The following is a 21,136-nucleotide window of genomic DNA, read 5'->3' as shown; positions in this document are numbered from 1 at the left end:
TAATAAAGTTTATGGGCTTTATGAAATTTTTGACTGATTTATGTATGTACAATGTCGGTTCGCTATCCAATTATGGCCATTATGGTTTGGGGGTATAGCTACATATGTGTTGAAGACTAAAGACTAGTTTTAATATAGTATATGGTTTGTTAGGGTATGATAGTTAGCTATGATTTTTTTCCAGGTTACAGTGCATGTCCCATTCGCCTTGCCACACCTTGCAACGGCTTCTAATGGTCCTTCTCTGCGCTTATTGGGTGAAAGTAGAAATCTCTGGCGTGCTGCATCTTCAGCTTCTTGGCTTCGCCCACCCCTATCTCGGATTGGCCATGCTGATTGAGCGCCGCTCCCCTTCTGCGCTACGAGACGGCGTCGGCTTGAAACCTGCATTTATGAATATACATATGTATATAACTTCAGCTGGCACTTCCAGACTATATGGTCCCATACATTTATTTTGTTTGTCTTGCTCAGTCTATTGGTGGAACTTGATAGAACGAAAAAACCTCGGCCAACCGCAGGGGAGCGATCTCACACTCCCAATTCGAGCCAGACGCTGAAAGATACACTACTTCAGTACCTCCCTTTCACTAGAGAGATATCTTTCTATATAAAATCTAAAACATCTGAAATATATGACCATATGACCAAGAGGTATCTTGAGTCTAGTTAATTTATACATTTCGACAGATTAAACGGGTAAAGCATTCGACGACTTAAGTTTATGATGGGTTGGATTTGGCAAGGAAGGTCAATTTATTGTGTGTTGTAATCTGCCAACTACTAGGGTCAACGAGTAACAAAGGTGCAAAAGGGTTGCAGATGTAATAAACAAATTACTTAAACTGGTTTTTTCTTCGCAAATACCAGAGATAATATACATATTTAAGTATTTTTAACATTATACATACTATCTAATTTTAATTTTAAATTACATTTTTAGTTTAATTTTTGTTCAGAAAGGCATGCCAAAATAAAGTGCCCCGGATCTGGACCCACTTGCAACATCTATAAAAACCTGGGTTTGGGCGATAACTGTCCATGACGCATCATATCAAATGGCGAACTAGAGCGCTGCACGAAGCGGTGATAGTTGCTTTGTGGCAGAGCGTGCTAAAATTAATAGAAAATTTTTATTTTAGGATAAATACCGAGAAGGAAATTCTTACGTGTATACTTCGCAAGGTCAGTGCACTTGGAACGTTTCCAACTACGCGAGGGCTTGGACCATCCCCCAAATCTAATTGTAAACTTTCTGGCATGTCGTTATCATATCTGAAAGATGACTATTTCCAGAGTTCAAAGCACATGCGCCGTTCTCAACACTAATATCCAAGCCCAAGCTATTTCCATGCGGAAATCGAAAGTCCCCTTCAGTTATTAACGTCGGCAGTTCATTTCGTGGACGCGCTGACGCTGAAATACGTGCATAGCTACACTGAAGCGCAGGACCAGAGTTGGTTGCTAAAATACTGGTTACACCAAAAAGACCATTTGATTGGTGACGCGGAAAAGTGAGATTTCGGCTATAATAGGGGTGTACTCCATCGGTGCCACAGATTGATGATGCTGACGATCCCATTGACGAGGACGATAAAAAAGAAGATCCAACGGTTGTGTTTCCCGGAACTGAGCCAGTAGCCGCTGGTGATGGCGGTGGGCTTTGATCTTCATCTTCAAGCAAATTGTCCTCGCCTTGAGTAGTGGACGCAACTCCACCCGGATTTTCTTTGTGAACATCATCACTTTTCTGGCTGGATTGGTGTGAGCTTTCCAGAATATCAGATAATTCTCTCACGACCCGAAGCCGAATTTGTCGTTCAATTTCATGTTTTGATGAAAGTGGCAGTAGCAATGCACGCTGGCACATAGGTAACTGGCGAAGTTTATTTTCGCGTTTACGCATTGCCAATAAAGTTTGGTTATCCGGTGCTGGTATAACAGCCGACCCTACCATCATGTCAATATTTTCATGAATAGCACCACGATTAACAGCACTACAAAGTCCATTATTAGCCGCTGCATTCATGTGGGACACCATATTCAAGGTATCAGGAATATCTGGCGGGTGTCGCGACCTACGCATACGCATTAGTTCCACCTGGTGGTGAGATGAAGATAATCGATCCTTCAACAAGGCCTTTACTTCCTCAAAATACGGCATAAAGAGACGTGGTCTTACAAAGAGTCCCTGATTACTACCACTACGTATCCAGGCATTGATACGTAAATTTTCTCGTTCATCTCCAATCATATGTGAAGGTGGCGTGCTGACAAGACCTCGACGAATTGCTTGGCCGAGTATCTCACTATGTGGTGGTAAAACATGGTCTATGTAGCGCTTGTAGCAGGGAATGCTGAGTTTTTTGTGGCGCCATCTAACGCTCAGAGTGGCAGGCGAACGACAGGTCAAGGGAGAACCAAAAAGACGGTAAAAGGTCAAAACGTCAGGCTATCTCTGTTGAAAATGCATCCAGGGACCTGTTAGAGGATTTGCCGCCAGAACGTTGGTCCGGTCCGACGGAAGGGAAAAACCAAGAATTTAGTGAAGAGAAAAACTCTAGGGAATCTAAATAGCTAAATCCAAGATTCGACTGCGAGATTCTTGGTTGAAGGCGAGTGGGCTATTCAGTCGTCAGAAGCCGTATAGCGCTGAGTCCGGTTGGGGTAAGTGCTGCGGAGGAGAAGAGAAGGGCTAAAGGAGAATAAAGAGTTGTCCCATTTGTAGTCTTGGCGCTTAGTAAATCGAGGTAATCAGTGCGGATTCGATCGTCCAAGGAAGCCAGCCAGCAGACAACAGCAGCCGCAAGCCTAACAAAGTGGCGTTTAAACTTTTGGGACTGTCTGGAAAGCGCTCAGCCATCGGAGAAACGAGCGTGGAAGCAGAGGGAGAAGTCATTTGGGCAACGCTCGGTCCCCCCAAGCGGCTAGCTTCCCGAGGCGTTGGCGTCGGCACTTTAGTAGTCGAGCGCGACGCGACAGATAAGGAGGGCCCGTCCCTTGGTCGCGAGCAGATCGGACGAGAGAAAGTGTTAATCTAGCACCGTCGGAGATTGGCCGTTTGGCCTTTTCTTTGCTTTCGCGTACCCTTCACCTGCAGAAGCAGGGGAAAGAATTTGTGCTGTTCCCTTTCGCCCAGGAGGTGGAAAGGAAACATAGATAACAGTCGGGAGAAAGAGAATAGGAAAAAAAAAGAGGAAGCAACGGATTGACGGAGTAATTGTATTCATGTTCGTAAATGTGTAATTAATTTTGATCTCGGTGCGGAGTTAATTAGGAGAGAATTAGATTTGATTCCGGTAGTGGCTTCTCGTGACTCTCGCCGATCTGCAATTATGATTTCCCCCTACCTTGTGCCATTTTAAGTGTTTCTTCCACCACAGCAGCTTTAGGTATTCATCGAGGAAAGCGCTTTCGCCGATGGAGCCATAAACTGGAGAAAAGGTATGAGTGGACTTAAATTCTGTTATTAATAAAGTAAAACTTGAAACAAGGGAATTAGGGCCGGTCGGTGAGCGGGAGGGAGAAGTGCCCACTCGAATTGGCTTCTTAACATTACGGAGTCAGCAAGCAAGTTAGTTTGTCCATTTCGGACTTATTTAGTATATCGTTTGTATTACACATAGCCAAGTATTTGTAGGAATTTTATACATATATTTCATTTAGCTACTCTTTTAATGTGGGTGATTATATTATGGTATTTGCGGGTAATATTATTGTTTTAGCCAGTAAGTGAATAAACTTTATAATGTATTAATCTACCGTTTTGCTTTCGCTGGCAAATTCCCCATGTAGAACGCCCGGACAAAGGGGCCATTCCGTCATTAAATCGAACGGTTTGGAATGGCCATGGTAGGGTGGGCGACACGACCTCGACAACACCAGAGGCGGAGTTGAGATACCTTTCCAGCACACATCCACAATTCTATCCAGGGATAAACAGTGTCTCCCGGTTAAGCATTTTCGTCGTGACACGCTACTTCATTCGCGGTATAATGCGTATAGGCCACCAGCAGGAGAGGGGGCAAGAACATCACTCCAATAGCCGACGAGCAGAGGCCGGAAACCCAAAGCGTGTGCTCCCCTTCGCTGAATAACAGCTAGCCTGGCAGGATTTATATACACAGACGTGTGTAGGTGACACGTTACATTTATGAATCATAGATATAGTATTATAACTAAAAATTGGCGCCCAACGTGGGGCCACACCAATTCAGGTGTGACACCATTAACACTGTGACATCCTTTTTTTTGTTTTTAAAACTTCCCGATTCAGCATAGACGGCATTGACCAAAATTTTTTCTCTGGAAGTGGTCATTGCTCAAGAATACCTTCTTTTCTCAACACCAAGTAGAGGGCTCGTCAGTCGATTCGGAAAACGGAAGCAGAAGTTTTGACTTTTCATCCGGCCCCGTCTGAGGAGCGTTTCGAAAAGTGCGTCGATCTTAATAATACCCTACTTTTTCTGAGGCAGGAGTCTTAAACATGGTCTTTCGGGCGCATAGGACTGCAGAGGGAATCTCGTTTACTTACGGAACCCTGCCCACGGCTGAAGGACTGTGCGGAAGGCTTAGCCGTTGCTGCTGATGAGCTTTAGCGCGTTGGACATACTCGGATTAATCTTGATTATAGAATTCCGTTGGCCACGAGTGAAATCAGAAGCAGCATGCTCATTTCAAGTGTAGAGTGCCGAGCCGAGGTGTTTGGACAACAGCGGCGCGAATCAAAGCAGCAGCTGGCCACGGCTCGCGCATGCAGTTGTTGTTGGTTTTAATTAGACAGCGACAAGTTTTTTTTTTCTTTTGATTTTCTTTTGTGCTTAGGAATTGGGGTCTCAATTAGCATAGGGTCCGTTTCGCATGGGGATTAGCTATGCGTAAGGCAAACATTTTTATGACTTTATTTTATCGTATCATATTCTTTGCGCTCTATTCTTGTGGTTTACATTCCATGTGTGTTATTTGGTAGGGCTGTTGATTTGCTAGCTCTCTCGCTGTACAAGGGAAGCGAGACTTGAGAACAGCTGTGGCGTTTGCTGGGCCATTGACCCTAAGTTGGCAACGTAGAAAGCTAGGAATTATAACACGAGGAATCAGTTCTCTTTGTAATTTGAGTTCACGTAAAATTACCTATTATTTTGAATTTTTAAGTCATCTTAGGTTTGCTGGCATAAGTTATCTGACTTTTAACTAGAATATTTAATTTAGTTTTACTATTAACACATTCTTAACTTTGGTTTTGTCTGCGTTTGATAAGTAAGTGTTTATGTTTTGTCGTGTAGTTTTTGTGGGACATATTTTTGTCAGGACAGTTAGGAATTAAGTTTGATTTATTTCTTTTTACAATGGAGAACCCCGATAACGAGCCTGAACCGGCTCCGGCGCCAAAATGCCAGTTGTGTGGGAAAACTTTGGCTTCGGCTCCTACATTAAAAACAAAGTGCAGTCACGAGTTTCACAAAACTTGTATTGAGTCACATGTCAAGACCCATACTACCTGTCCCACATGCAAGACGCTATGCGTCGATAGAAGTACTCCTCATAATACCAGGTCCCAGGCCAAGCAAAACGAGGCAGCAGCCATAACCGCTGAAAGAGTTAGTAGCATGGTTACACAGGCCATCAGCACGATGCAAAACGAGGTGGTAGCCCAGCTCACGGACAAAATGGCTCAAATCATTCAGTCCAGCATAGCAGCACATTTCCAAGAGACTGGCAATAGTATTCCTCAAGGGAATAGACGTGGGGAAGCGGATAATCCGGTCCAACAAAATAGGGACAGAGAAGTGGGGAAAGCATTCCGACAGGGACTGAATAGTCAGTATTCACCACAGTTTCCGAGCTACGACCGTCCAAGCAGTGCAGTCTCAGATCTGAGTCAGCGACCGGACAAAGTTCCTCCATATCCTCAATAGTTGGAAATTACGTTTTAATGGGACCCAAGAAGGATTGAGCATTGATAACTTTCTCTATAGGGTAGAGGCTTTGACGCATCAGACTCTCGAAAGAAATTTTCCAGTTCTTTGCAGTAACGCCAGTCTGCTTTTTGACGGAAAGGCCAGAGATTTTTATTGGCGTTACCACAAGACTTCCGGATCGATGAGATGGGACCGGTTATGCTAAGCCCTAAGAAAGCAGTTTAGGGATTCTCGAACCGACGTGGATATCAGAGAAGCGATAAGGGACAGAAAGCAAAAAGAAAAAGAAAACTTCGATTCGATGGAAACTCCCATGTCAGAGAAAGCGATTGTGGAAACTTTACGGCGCAATTTGCGACCTGAAATTAGACATGAGCTCCTGAATGTCCAAATCGACTCCGTAGAACGTTTGAGAGAAGTCTGTCGTAGAAGGGAGGGTTTTCTCGACGACGTTAGGCGGAGTCATGGGTACCAGAAATTGATTCCTTTCCGGAAACAGGTTGCGGAATTGGTAGGGGAAGCCCAATTAGGGGAGGCCTCCGAATTCTCGGATGTAGAAGAAGAGGATGAGGTGGCAGCCGTGGCACTGATTTGCTGGAATTGCCGAAAGGAGGGGCATCGCTACCACGATTGCAATAGCAAAAGGAAAATTTTTTGCTTTGGGTGCGGAGAACCTAATAAATATAAGCCGTCGTGTAGCAAGTGCCAAAAAAACGGCAAAGTGAACACCCAGCCTCGCCAGCCGGTCAGTGTTCAGCGCAAGCAGTCGAGTGCAGAGGCGAAATCCCAGTAGGGATACTTAAAACTACCGCCCAGCTTCCGTCTGAGAAATCAGAATCCGACATACACCAAGCTTTAGTCTGGCCACAACTAGTCCATGCCAGATCCCATTCGCTTTTCACCAACGACCAACCCAGTAATAAGTCCCTCACAAGGAGTGCAAGAAGGATGAGAGCGTTCCGGCAGGCGGCGAAAGCGATAAATTGCATTCGTTACAAGCAGAAGGACAAGCGTCCATATGCGGAAGTTCACCTGTTGGATCAAACGGTCCTTGGTCTATTGGACACCGGAGCTATGAGTGTTATAGGCGGAAAGTTAGCAGAACGCGTAATCCAAAGCCGAATTCCTTTTAAGAGAGGAGTTGTAAATGCTTCCACTGCGGATGGACGGAGGCAAGAGGTAGTGGGACGACTGCGGACACCGGTGCAGTATAAGGGTGCAGTGAAGGACCTTGAGCTGCACATTATTCCATCGCTCAGCCAGGACTTGTATTTAGGGATCGATTTTTGGTCAAGTTTCGATTTATTACCACCAAGCATGTCGCTGGCAGAGATAGTACATGAGCCGCAGAACCTCAGCCGAGGGCAAATGGATCAGTTCAAAGCGACCATATGCGGAGATAGATCGGATGCTCAGCTTAGGGGTGATAGAGGAATCCGGTAGTGCGTGGTCATCACCGGTAGTATTGGTGCAGAAGCCAGGAAAGGTGAGGCTATGTTTAGATAGTAGGAAAGTTAACGCGGTGACCAAAAAGGACGCGTATCCGTTACCACAAATTGATGGGATTCTAGGACGTCTTCCTAAGGCGTTGTTTATTTCGAGCCTGGATCTTAAGGATGCCTATTGGCAAGTTCCCTTAGAGCAGAGCTCACGCGATAAAACAGCGTTCGCGGTTCCGGGGAAACCTCTCTACCAGTATAAGGTAATGCCTTTTGGTCTCACTAATGCTTCGCAGACCATGACAAGGCTGATGGACAAGGTAATTCCGGCCAGTTTAAGAAATGAAGTTTTTGTGTACCTGGGCGACCTCTTGATTGTGTCGGACAGTTTTGAGTCACATCGGAGGGTGTTGAGTAAAGGGTTAACGCTGAATGTGGAGAAAAGCAAGTTTTGCATGAAGTCAGTGCGGTATTTGGGGCAAATCGTAGGCGAAGGGGTGATTCGTACAGATCCGGATAAGATTTCGGCCATGTCCGATTTTCCTTTGCCAAAATCCTTAAAGTCGCTGCGTCGTTTCCTAGGTATGGTAGGCTGGTACAGGAAGTTTATTAGCAACTTCGCATCGGTAGCCGCGCCTCTCACGGACTTGCTCAAACCCAGACAGAAATTTTCAATGACTGCAGAGGGTCAGCAGGCCTTTGAAAAGTTGAAGGAGATGCTTTGCTCAGCGCCAGTTTTGCGTAGTCCTGATTTTAGCAAACCATTCCATGTTCACTGCGACGCTAGCAAGACAGGCGTTGGGGGAGTGCTGGTGTATATACGAATATCCGATTGCGTTTGTATCGAAAAAACTCAACAAAGCCCAAAATAATTCGGTCACCGAACAAGAATGTCTGGCCGCAATAGTTTGCATAAATAGGTTCAGAGCTTACATCGAGGGGCATGATCACTTTACTGTGATCACTGTCATGCCTCTTTAAAATGGCTCATGTCACAAGCTGACTTACACTCACGTCTAGCCCGATGGGCATTAAAGCTGCAGAGTTTCTCGTTTAAAATCGAACATCGTAGCGGCAGGCTTAATGTGGTTCCGGATGCACTTTCGGATTTGGAATCGCCAGAATTCAAGGCAGAAGATTACGTGGAGATCGTAGAAAGGGTTAGGGCCAATATTGATAAGTTGCCAGATCTCAAAATTGTAGATAACTTGTTGTATCGTAGGTCAGATCACGCAACAGGAGAGGTGCTACATGATGTGTTCATTTGGAAACTCTGGATTCCTCAAGGGTTAGTGGTTGACGTTTTGCGTAACGCGCACGACGATCCACTGGCTTCCCATGGAGGCATTCACAAAACCCTAGAAAGGATACGGCGGTATTATTACTGGCCTGGTTTGGTTGCCGATGTGAAGAAGTATATCCAGGCTTGTGATGTCTGCAAGACTACCAAGGCCCCCAATACAATCCAGAGACCGAAGATTGGAATTGCGCCCGAGTCACAACGTTTCTTCCAGAAATTATATGTAGATTTCCTGGGGCCATATCCACGTTCAAGAAGTGGACATATAGGCATCTTTATCGTCCTCGATCACTATTCTAAATATGTGTTTCTTAAGGCAGTGAAGAAGTTGACCGCGGACGTGGTAGTCAAATACATGCAGCAGGATCTTTTTCATGCTTTCGGGGTTCCGGAGACAATAGTATCCGACAATGGCACACAATTTAAGTCTGAGGCATTCCAAAAGCTACTCCGGGAATATAAAGTTTCGCACACTCTCACGGCCCTGTACGCACCCCAAGCTAATGCTTCCGAACGTGTAAATCGCTCGGTGATTGCAGCAATCCGATCTTACGTGCGCGAGGATCAGAAGGACTCTGACGAGCACCTCAGCAGCATTTGCTGCGCATTGCGTTCGGTGGTGCATGCAAGTCTGAATGCAACTCCTTATTATATGGTGTTCGGACAGCATTTCATCACTTCCGGGGCAACATACAAGCTTCTGAGAGCATTGCGGGTGATGGATGACAGGTCAGCAGTTTTCTCGCGGGAGGATTCATTAGACTTGGTTCGAAGCAAGGCTCTAGAAGTCATGAAAAAACAGAATGATAAGAATGAACGGCAGTATAACTTACGGTCTAGAGACATATCCTACAATGTCGGCCAGGAGGTGTTCCGAAGAAATTTCAGGCAGAGCAATTTTCAGTCAGGGTACAGCGCGAAGTTGGGTCCGGCCTTTCTGAAGGCCAGGGTCAAAAAGAAGATAGGACAGGCCTACTATGAGGATTTGCAGGGTCGTTACGTAGGACGGTTTCACGCGAAAGATCTTCGTCAGTAAGCCAACTGCTTCAAGCTGTCCTGTTATCATTCTTGGGAGTGTGACCCCCAAGCCTGATCTTTCGGGGGGGCTTTTGTAGCGCTTGTAGCAGGGAATGCTGAGTTTTTTGTGGCGCCATCTAACGCTCAGAGTGGCAGGCGAACGACAGGTCAAGGGAGGACCAAAAAGACGGTAACAGGTCAAAACGTCAGGCTATCTCTGTTGAAAATGCATCCAGGGACCTGTTAGAGGATTTGCCGCCAGAACGTTGGCGTCCCTATCGGCTATTCCCTCGTGAAAGTCAATTGAGTCGGTTGCGTATCGGTCCGACGGAAGGGAAAAACCAAGAATTTAGTGAAGAGAAAAACTCTAGGGAATCTAAATAGCTAAATCCAAGATTCGACTGCGAGATTCTTGGTTGAAGGCGAGTGGGCTATTCAGTCGTCAGAAGCCGTATAGCGCTGAGTCCGGTTGGGGTAAGTGCTGCGGAGGAGAAGAGAAGGGCTAAAGGAGAATAAAGAGTTGTCCCATTTGTAGTCTTGGCGCTTAGTAAATCGAGGTAATCAGTGCGGATTCGATCGTCCAAGGAAGCCAGCCAGCAGACAACAGCAGCCGCAAGCCTAACAAAGTGGGGTTTAAACTTTTGGGACTGTCTGGAAAGCGCTCAGCCATCGGAGAAAAGAGCGTGGAAGCAGAGGGAGAAGACATTTGGGCAACGCTCGGTCCCCCCAAGCGGCTAGCTTCCCGAGGCGTTGGCGTCGGCACTTTAGTAGTCGAGCGCGACGCGACAGATAAGGAGGGCCCGTCCCTTGGTCGCGAGCAGATCGGCGGAGAGAAAGTGTTAATCTAGCACCGTCGGAGATTGGCCGTTTGGCCTTTTCTTTGCTTTCGCGTACCCTTCACCTGCAGAAGCAGGGGAAAGAATTTGTGATGTTCCCTTTCGCCCAGGAGGTGGAAAGGAAACATAGATAACAGTCGGGAGAAAGAGAATAGGAAAAAAAAGAGGAAGCAACGGATTGACGGAGTAATTGTATTCATGTTCGTAAATGTGTAATTAATTTTGATCTTGGTGCGGAGTTAATTAGGAGAGAATTAGATTTGATTCCGGTAGTGGCTTCTCGTGACTCTCGCCGATCTGCAATTATGATTTCCCCCTACCTTGTGCCATTTTAAGTGTTTCTTCCACCACAGCAGCTTTAGGTATTCATCGAGGAAAGCGCTTTCGCCGATGGAGCCATAAACTGGAGAAAAGGTATGAGTGGACTTAAATTCTGTTATTAATAATGTAAAACTTGAAACAAGGGAATTAGGGCCGGTCGGTGAGCGGGAGGGAGAAGTGCCCACTCGAATTGGCTTCTTAACATTACGGAGTCAGCAAGCAAGTTAGTTTGTCCATTTCGGACTTATTTAGTATATCGTTTGTATTACACATAGCCAAGTATTTGTAGGAATTTTATACATATATTTCATTTAGCTACTCTTTTAATGTGGGTGATTATATTATGGTATTTGCGGGTAATATTATTGTTTTAGCCAGTAAGTGAATAAACTTTATAATGTATTAATCTACCGTTTTGCTTTCGCTGGCAAATTCCCCATGTAGAACGCCCCGGACAAAGGGGCCATTCCGTCATTAAATCGAACGGTTTGGAATGGCCATGGTAGGGTGGGCGACACGACCTCGACAACACCAGAGGCGGAGTTGAGATACCTTTCCAGCACACATCCACAATTCTATCCAGGGATAAACAGTGTCTCCCGGTTAAGCATTTTCGTCGTGACACGCTACTTCATTCGCGGTATAATGCGTATAGGCCACCAGCAGGAGAGGGGGCAAGAACATCACTCCAATAGCCGACGAGCAGAGGCCGGAAACCCAAAGCGTGTGCTCCCCTTCGCTGAATAACAGCTAGCCTGGCAGGATTTATATACACAGACGTGCGTAGGTGACACGTTACATCTATGCGCACTAAAGGCAATAATTCTGCGATGATGTCTCGCAGCTCTACATCACTCAAATCACGTTTTTTACGCCCTCGCGAGCAACTGAGTGAGCTGTGTGTGACAACAAGTTTGGTTCACGGTCTTCCATACGGCGAATGAGCTCCTGTTCTCCCCATTTAAGAACAGCCTGCAGAATCTCTAGCTCAGAAGCTTGTAAAAAATTACTCTTCAGAACATGTAATAGTTGCTTTTTATCTAGTTGCTGCAGGACAGGTGAGGTGCTAATAACGGTAAATTCTTCTCGTAGGTACTGACATGCTTGTCTAAACACACACGCGGAGCCATGGGGTTGGCAACCCCACTTTCAAATTGTTGGTAAAGTACCAAGGGACATCGAGTATTAAATCCTCACAGCCTTGCGCCAAAATATCAATCTCTAAATACCGACCAATCTGGTAAAGCTCCATAGCTTCCTCTAGTGTCGTTGGACGCACTCTTCCTGTGTTGGTTAAGGCATGCATTTCCCCTAGTGATCCTGCCGACGTACCCGATCCAACACCGTGTAAAATCAGTGTCAAATCAATAATGTCCAGGTTAACGGTATAATATTTCGTCTAATACAATTCGCGTGGGCACGTGAAAGGAACGTTCAACGCACTCATCAATGTTTACAAATTATCAATACATCAATTAAATTACAAAACGAGGGGCAACGTTTTGAGTTGCTGCGGAGACCGCAACTATACCTATATACCCGATACTTAGTCAGTATGGCTCTCCTCCGGCAGACGCCGCTATTATTGAACGACACGACAAAGAGTGCGTGCGAGAGAGACAGAAAATCAGTCTGAGCGTGTCGTCGGGCGCTGCGTAGCCACTGCAAATTAATTTCTTCCTTTTGCCTACAAAAATGATCCGATCTCGTTTCTTCAATATTGTGGATGCCACATTTTCGTCCTTTGCGGGGGCGGAAGGCGGTGTGGCGAAATTTTGACAAATTTTGTGAGGGCTTGTAACAGTGACATATCACAGAAGTCTAGATATAAATGTCGTTGCTCTAGCTCTTATAGTCTTTGAGCACTAGGCGCTAATAGGGACGGACAGACAGACAGGGCTCAATCGACTCGGCTATTGATGGTGATCATGAATATATATAATGACTAATATATATATATATATATAATATATATATATATATATGACTAAAGACTAAAGACTAGATTAAATATAGTATAAGGTTTGTTAGGCTATGATAGTTAGCTGTTTTTTTTCCAGGTTACAATTCATGTCCCATTCGCCTTGCCACGCCTTGCAACGGCTTCTAATGGTCCTTCTCTGCGCTTATTGGGTGAAAGTAGAAATCTCTGGCGTGCTGCATCTGCAGCTTCTTGGCTTCGCCCACCCCTATCTCGGATTGGCCATGCTGATTGAGCGCCGCTCCCCTTCTGCGCTACGAGACGGCGTCGGCTTGAAACCTGCATTTATGAATATACATATGTATATAACTTCAGCTGGCACTTCCAGACTATATGGTCCCATACATTTTTGTTTGTCTTGCTCAGTCTATTGGTGGAACTTGATAGAACGAAAAAACCTCGGCCAACCGCAGGGGAGCGATCTCACACTCCCAATTCGAGCCAGACGCTGAAAGATACACTACTTCAGTACCTCCCTTTCACTAGAGAGATATCTTTCTATATAAAATCTAAAACATCTGAAATATATGACCATATGACCAAAAGGTATCTTGAGTCTAGTTAATTTATACATTTCGACAGATTAAACGGGTAAAGCATTCGACGACTTTAGTTTATGATGGGTTGGATTTGGCAAGGAAGGTCAATTTATTGTGTGTTGTAATCTGCCAACTACTAGGATCAACGAGTAACAAAGGGGCAAAAGGGTTGCAGATGTAATAAACAAATTACTTAAACTGGTTGTTCGGAGCAGAACCCAGCCGATTAGCTGCTTACCAAATAGCACCTAATTCTTGGCCCTCAGCCGCTTATTTTGTTTGTTACTTATGTCTATGTCACTCATTTGTTTGTTAAAGCTTTGCGCTTGCTTGCCCTGCTAAACGCTCTCTGCCAGCTCGCTCTTCGCTATCTCCGCTTTGCGTCTGCCTACCGACGTCGGCCGAGCGAAGCTGCGCTTAGCGATCGGAGCGGCAATGTAAAGGGCAGGCAAGCCACACTTGCAATTTGGATGTCACGCATTAAAGAACATATCGCAATTTTATTTCTGCGCCGAGTTTTATTTAATTGAAATAATTAGTCGGCCGATTGGGGATAAAAACCATTATCTCCACATAAAATTTGGTGACCCCGACGTGATCTCTGAGTTGCAGTGTCAATTAATTATCATTCGCGATCGACATTCGTTAGCCTTAACAAATTTTCGGCGGTTAAGCACAATTCGGTGCTAAAACATACTTACATACACCTACATACACGCATTGCTGGCTATTAATTTCTCTGTCGCGACAATTCGGTCAGTGCAGTGCAGCGAACTCACTAATACACACAAGCGGAGTACAAAGCGGAATCGGACAGCTCGCACAGCCGCACAGCTAAAGGCATTAGCTGTAATCCCTTTGTTTTCGGTTCGCACGTTTATACGTATACAGGGTGTTTTTTTCGGTCGTGCTGAGTGACTCTTTTAAAACCTCAACATGGCAGCACCTGAGCCTACCAATGTCGCGAACGCAGCAATGCCGAGTGATGTTGATTTCTACAAGCACAAGGCCGAGTCCGTCGCGCGCCAACTAAAGGCCATGGATCGCTTTCTCACCAAGGACGAGCTTGCCGAGTTAGATGAGGCAGAACTTCAAGCTCGCTTAGAGCAAATCGAGCGAATGAATGCGGATTTCGATGCCGCTCAAACGAGCCTTGAAAGGTTGGATTTCCTGCAGTTAGCCCATGATGCCCGGCTGGACTTTGCGAATGTTTATGTCAAGGTTAGGTCCAGGCTGTCGCGGGAGTTGATGGCTGCTCGCACGGTAAATGTTGCCAATTCAACAGCTCGGCATACTCTCGAGGGGAATTCGTCGTTGTTCGCCTATAATAGTATAGGCCGTTCTCGAATGCCCGAGTTGCAGCTTCCGCGATTCGGTGGGAACTACATGGATTGGCCAGAATTCCACTCGATGTTCTCGACAATGGTGCACAAAGACCATCGTATCCCAATCATCGAAAAATTCCAATATCTTCGTGGATGTCTAAATGGTGCTGCGCTGGATACGATTCGTTCCTTGGAACTTTCTGAGGAGAATTACGACAAGGCGTTGAATTTGCTAATGTTGCGATTCGATAATAAACTGCTACATTTTCAGGCACACGTCAAGGCTATTTTCGGGCTGCAAGGGGTGGAGAAGGGCTCAGCTATCGGCTTGCGCGCGCTCAGCGACAAAATCAATTCGCACTTGCGTGCACTTCAGACCTTGGCGACCCCGCAGGAGATTTCGGATGGGTTGCTGATCTTCATCATAGGCACGAAACTGGACCACAAAACAAAGGAGAAATGGGAGGAGAACTTGCCGACGTCAGGATTGCCTCGGTGGTCAAGCATGGCCTCATTTTTGGAAGCGAGATGTCGGATGCTGGAGAATTTGGGATCAGCCATGGCAACAAGTCCTAGTCAACAGGTGGGAGAAGACAAACCTGTCACCCTTATCACCTCCAGTAACGACCATCCTAAACCCATATGTAACCATTGCAATTCCTCCGAGCATTACATATCTAGATGTCAGGCATTCCTGAATCTCTCTGCGTTTGCAAGATACAAAGAAGCAAAGAAGAGCCGCTTGTGTTTGAATTGCCTCAACAAAGGCCATGAATTGCAGAGGTGCAGGTCAGGACTTTGCAGGCATTGCCAGGCCAAACATCACACGCTACTCCACATTCCATCGGGAACTGGTGCTTCATCTTCCTCTTCACCGGCCGAGGAATCGATCCAGCAAGAGGCCGCGACTGTGCTTCTAGCAAGCGGGTGTTCTAGCCCTCCCCCCTCGATCCAGAAATCTCAGCCTAGCCAGAACGTGTTGCTACCTACTGCCCTCGTCCATGTAACAGATCGTTATGGAGCACTTATCCCATGTCGTGCCATTTTGGATTCTGCATCACAGGCAAACTTTGTAACATCAAGACTTGCTGATCAGTTGCAGTTGGATCATCGCTCGTCTCATGTTCACATCTCTGGAATCGGAGATTCCATTCTACCTTCGAGCAAGTCTGTACATATAGTTGTACAATCCCAGGACGCAAGCTATCGAGCTTCCTTCGCTGCAATTGTCACCAATTCAATTACGGAAATGCAGCCTAACTTCGGCCTAGACGCAAAGGATTGGCCCATGCCGAATAATCTAAAACTAGCTGATCCTAATTTCTCCAAGCCCCAACGTATCGATCTGTTGATAGGTGGTGGTTTGTTCTTCGATTTAATGTGCGTCGGACAGATTCGACTATCAGACCAATTGCCAACATTGCAAGAGACAAAACTTGGTTGGATAGTGTCAGGAAGCATTGATAGCTCGGAGAATAAGCGTGCAGTTTTAGCCGCTTTTGAAAATTCCTCCTCCATCTCTAATGACGATTTTCGGGCCACAACGCTGGAGTACCAAAACTTAGAGCAGCAATGCAGGAAGCAGCTGCTCGAGTGCCAGGTGCAAGTGGAAAAACTGCGATCGGAGAATCAGGAACTGCAGCGCGAACTTTTCGATATATTAAAAACCTGCATATCCACGCTAAATGAAATTCAACTTTCAACAATTTCTACATTGCCAAATTTCCTGCCATTCTATGCAATTACAGAGGTTCCCGATGATCAAGACGTAATCACGACAAGCCGCCTTCGTAAAGAAGCGCCGATTGCTGCGTTCGACGAGCATCCCAGCGTAGTCGCCAGCTGCGCCCAAGCAAGCATCTTCAAGAGGGCCGTTGGAAAAATAGCGGTTCTGCCCCTTCAGGATGGATCTGTTGAAAGCCTTTGCCTTCCAACGGGGGGTGAATGTTCGGAGCAGAACCCAGCCGATTAGCTGCTTGCCAAATAGCACCTAATTCTTGGCCCTCAGCCGCTTATTTTGTTTGTTACTTATGTCTATGTCACTCATTTGTTTGTTAAAGCTTTGCGCTTGCTTGCCCTGCTAAACGCTCTCTGCCAGCTCGCTCTTCGCTATCTCCGCTTTGCGTCTGCCTACCGACGTCGGCCGAGCGAAGCTGCGCTTAGCGATCGGAGCGGCAATGTAAAGGGCAGGCAAGCCACACTTGCAATTTGGATGTCACGCATTAAAGAACATATCGCAATTTTATTTCTGCGCCGAGTTTTAATTAATTGAAATAATTAGTCGGCCGATTGGGGATAAAAACCATTATCTCCACACTGGTTTTTTCTTCGCAAATACCAGAGATAATATACATACTTAAGTATTTTTAACATTATACATACTATCTAATTTTAAGCCCTTGCCGAAGAGAAAAATTTCCTAAGCTTTATTTAATAGTTTATTTTATTTATCTAGAATGTTAAATTACATTTTTAGTTTAATTTATGTTCGGAAAGGCATGCCAAAATAAAGTGCCCCGGATCTGGGCCCACTTGCAACCTCTATAAAAACCTGGGTGGTCCAGAGTTAAATGACCCAGGATTTCGAGGGTGTTATGTGGGCGATAACTGTCCATGACGCATCATATCAAATGGCGAACTAGAGCGCTGCACGAAGAGGTGATAGTTGCTTTGTGGCAGAGCGTGCTAAAATTAATGGAAAATGTTTATTTTAGGATAAATACCGAGAAGGAAATACTTACGTGTATACTTTGCAAGGTCAGTGCACTTGGAACGTTTCTAACTACGCGAGGGCTTGGACCATCCCCCAAATCTAATTGCAAACTTTCCGGCATGTCGTTATTGCTGCCGACGCTACGGCCGCTAGTATTTCCAGTACTATTCGACAAATGAAGCTGACCTAACGATGCGGTGGCCATGGCCACATCCGGCATCATATCTGAAAGATGACTATTTCCAGAGTCCAAAGCACATGCGCCGTTCTCAACACTAATATCCAAGCCCAAGCTATTTCCATGCGGAAATCGAAAGTCCCCTTCAGTTATTAACGCCGGCAGTTCATTTCGTGGACGCGCTGACGCGGAAATACGTGCATAGCTACACTGAAGCGCAGGACCAGAGTTGGTTGCTAAAATAATGGCTACACCAAAAAGACCATTTGATTGGTGACGCGGAAAAGTGAGATTTCGGCTATAATAGGGGTGTACTCCATCGGTGCCACAGATTGATGATGCTGACGATCCCATTGACGAGGACGATAAAAAAGAAGATCCAACGGTTGTGTTTCCCGGAACTGAGCCAGTAGCCGCTGGTGATGGCGGTGGGCTTTGATCTTCATCTTCAAGCAAATTGTCCTCGCCTTGAGTAGTGGACGCAACTCCACCCGGATTTTCTTTGTGAACATCATCACTTTTCTAGCTGGATTGGTGTGAGCTTTCCAGAATATCAGATAATTCTCTCACGACCCGAAGCCGAATTTGTCGTTCAATTTCATGTTTTGATGAAAGTGGCAGTAGCAACGACGCTGGCACATAGGTAACTGGCGAAGTTTATTTTCGCGTTTACGCATTGCCAATAAAGTTTGGTTATCCGGTGCTGGTATAACAGCCGACCCTACCATCATGTCAATATTTTCATGAATAGCACCACGATTAACAGCACTACAAAGTCCATTATTAGCCGCTGCATTCATGTGGGACACCATATTCAAGGTATCAGGAATATCTGGCGGGTGTCGCGACCTACGCATACGCATTAGTTCCACCTGGTGGTGAGATGAAGATAATCGATCCTTCAACAAGGCCTTTACTTCCTCAAAATACGGCATAATGAGACGTGGTCTTACAAAGAGTCCCTGATTACTACCACTACGTATCCAGGCATTGATACGTAAATTTTCTCGTTCATCTCCAATCATATGTGAAGGTGGCGTGCTGACAAGCGACGAATTGCTTGGCCGAGTATCTCACTATGTGGTGGTAAAACATGGTCTATGCGCACTAAAGGCAATAATTCTGCGATGATGTCTCGCAGCTCTACATCACTCAAATCACGTTTTTTTACGCCCTCGCGAGCAACTGAGTGAGCTGTGTATGACAACAAGCTTGGTTCACGATCCATACGGCGAATGAGCTCCTGTTCTCCCCATTTAAGAACAGCCTGCAGAATCTCTAGCTCAGAAACTTGTAAAAAATTACTCTGCAGAACATGTAATAGTTGCTTTTTATCTAGTTGGTGCAGGACAGGTGAGGTGCTAATAACGGTAAATTCTTCTCGTAGGTACTGACATGCTTGTCTAAACACCCACGCGGAGCCATGGGGTTGGCAACCCCACTTTCAGATTGTTGGTAAAGTACCAAGGGACATCGAGTATTAAATCCTCACAGCCTTGCGCCAAAATATCAATCTCTAAATACCGACCAATCTGGTAAAGCTCCATAGCTTCCTCTAGTGTCGTTGGACGCACTCTTCCTGTGTTGGTTAAGGCATGCATTTCCCCTAGTGATCCTGCCGACGTACCCGATCCAACACCGCGTAAAATCAGTGTCAAATCAATAATGTCCAGGTTAACGGTATAATATTTCGTCTAATACAATTCGCGTGGGCACGTGAAAGGAACGTTCAACGCACTCATCAATGTTTACAAATTATCAATACATCAATTAAATTACAAAACGAGGGGCAACGTTTTGAGTTGCTGCGGAGACCGCAACTATACCTATATACCCGATACTTAGTCAGTATGGCTCTCCTCCGGCAGACGCCGCTATTATTGAACGACACGACAAAGAGTGCGTGCGAGAGAGACAGAAAATCAGCGAGAGACAGAGACAGAGACAGAAAATTGAGCGTGTCGTCGGGCGCTGCGTAGCCACTGCAAATTAATTTCTTCGTTTTGCCTACAAAAATGATCCGATCTCGTTTCTTCAATATTGTGGATGCCACAGATTTTCCTCTTTTGTGGGAGCGGAGGGGGGTGGGGCGAGATATACGTTTAACAGTGAGTTTGAACAGAAGTGTGAATACCACATTTGGTTGCTCTAGCCTTAATAGTCTCTGAGATTTGTGGATGCCCCAGATTTTCGTCCTTTGCGGGGGCGGAAGGCGGTGTGGCGAAATTTTGACATAAAACGGTCAAGTTCCGATATCACAGGAGTGTGTATACCAAATTTGGTTTCTCTAGCTTTTATAGTGTCTGAGATCCTTTAACTCATATTTTGCAATAAGCAAAGCCGACCATGAAACCTGTGTGTTAGAGAAAGACAGAGCGAAAAAGAATGAAATTGTTTTCTTGATTCTGGCTATAATACTTATACGATCTGCTTCTGATTTTGCATTCTAGAAGATATAGTCATCCTCTGCGATTCAACATTTTCTGTTTTCTCGTAAAGACTAGATTTAATATAGTATATGGTTTGTTAGGCTATGATAGTTAGCTGTTTTTTTTCCAGGTTACAATTCATGTCCCATTCGCCTTGCCACGCCTTGCAACGGCTTCTAATGGTCCTTCTCTGCGCTTATTGGGTGAAAGTAGAAATCTCTGGGGTGCTGCATCTGCAGCTTCTTGGCTTCGCCCACCCCTATCTCGGATTGGCCATGCTGATTGAGCGCCGCTCCCCTTCTGCGCTACGAGACGGCGTCGGCTTGAAAGCTGCATTTATGAATATACATATGTATATAACTTCAGCTGGCACTTCCAGGATATATGGTCCCATACATTTATTTTGTTTGTCTTGCTCAGTCTATTGGTGGAACTTGATAGAACGAAAAAACCTCGGCCAACCGCAGGGGAGCGATCTCACACTCCCAATTCGAGCCAGACGCTGAAAGATACACTACTTCAGTACCTCCCTTTCACTAGAGAGATATCTTTCTATATAAAATCTAAAACATCTGAAATATATGACCATATGACCAAGAGGTATCTTGAGTCTAGTTAATTTATACATTTCGACAGATTAAACGGGTAAAGCATTCGACGACTTAAGTTTATGATGGGTTGGATTTGGCAAGGAAGGTCAATTTATTGTGTGTTGTAATCTGCCAACTACTAGGGTCAACGAGTAACAAAGGTGCAAAAGGGTTGCAGATGTAATAAACAAATTACTTAAACTGGTTTTTTCTTCGCAAATACCAGAGATAATATACATATTTAAGTATTTTTAACATTATACATGTAAGATATTATTTAAAGTATTGTTTATTCGTATTATTATCGCGATGGCCTGGTATGTGTGCTTACAAAAGTTCTTAATGTTACGGCTTATTTCTGCTGATTTTCTGCTGCTGCTTGAGTCGCGTCCGTATGCTGCTGTTCTCTCCTTTTCACTGCTTCGCTCTGTTCCTCTTCTTCTCTGTCTGCTGTTACTACTGCTGTTGCTGCTGCTGTTACTGCTCATCAGCTGTTCCTCTGCTGCTGTTATTACTGCTGTTGCTGCTCCCCGCTGCCCCTTCAATAGGC

The 21,136-nt window shown here is 45.4% G+C and overlaps 1 pseudogene; it reads right to left on the bottom strand.

The window, feature by feature from the left end:
• Positions 1-732: 732 nt before the first annotated feature.
• LOC26532431 (BTB/POZ domain-containing protein 7-like) lies at positions 733-19,322 on the bottom strand (annotated as a pseudogene).
• Between the last annotated feature and the right edge of the window lie 1,814 nt (positions 19,323-21,136).

The sequence above is a fragment of the Drosophila pseudoobscura genome, chromosome X (assembly GCF_009870125.1).
Source record: "Drosophila pseudoobscura strain MV-25-SWS-2005 chromosome X, UCI_Dpse_MV25, whole genome shotgun sequence".
Classification (NCBI taxonomy): domain Eukaryota; kingdom Metazoa; phylum Arthropoda; class Insecta; order Diptera; family Drosophilidae; genus Drosophila; species Drosophila pseudoobscura.
Note: the sequence above shows the minus strand (reverse complement) of the source record. Positions and strands in the feature narration are given on the sequence as shown.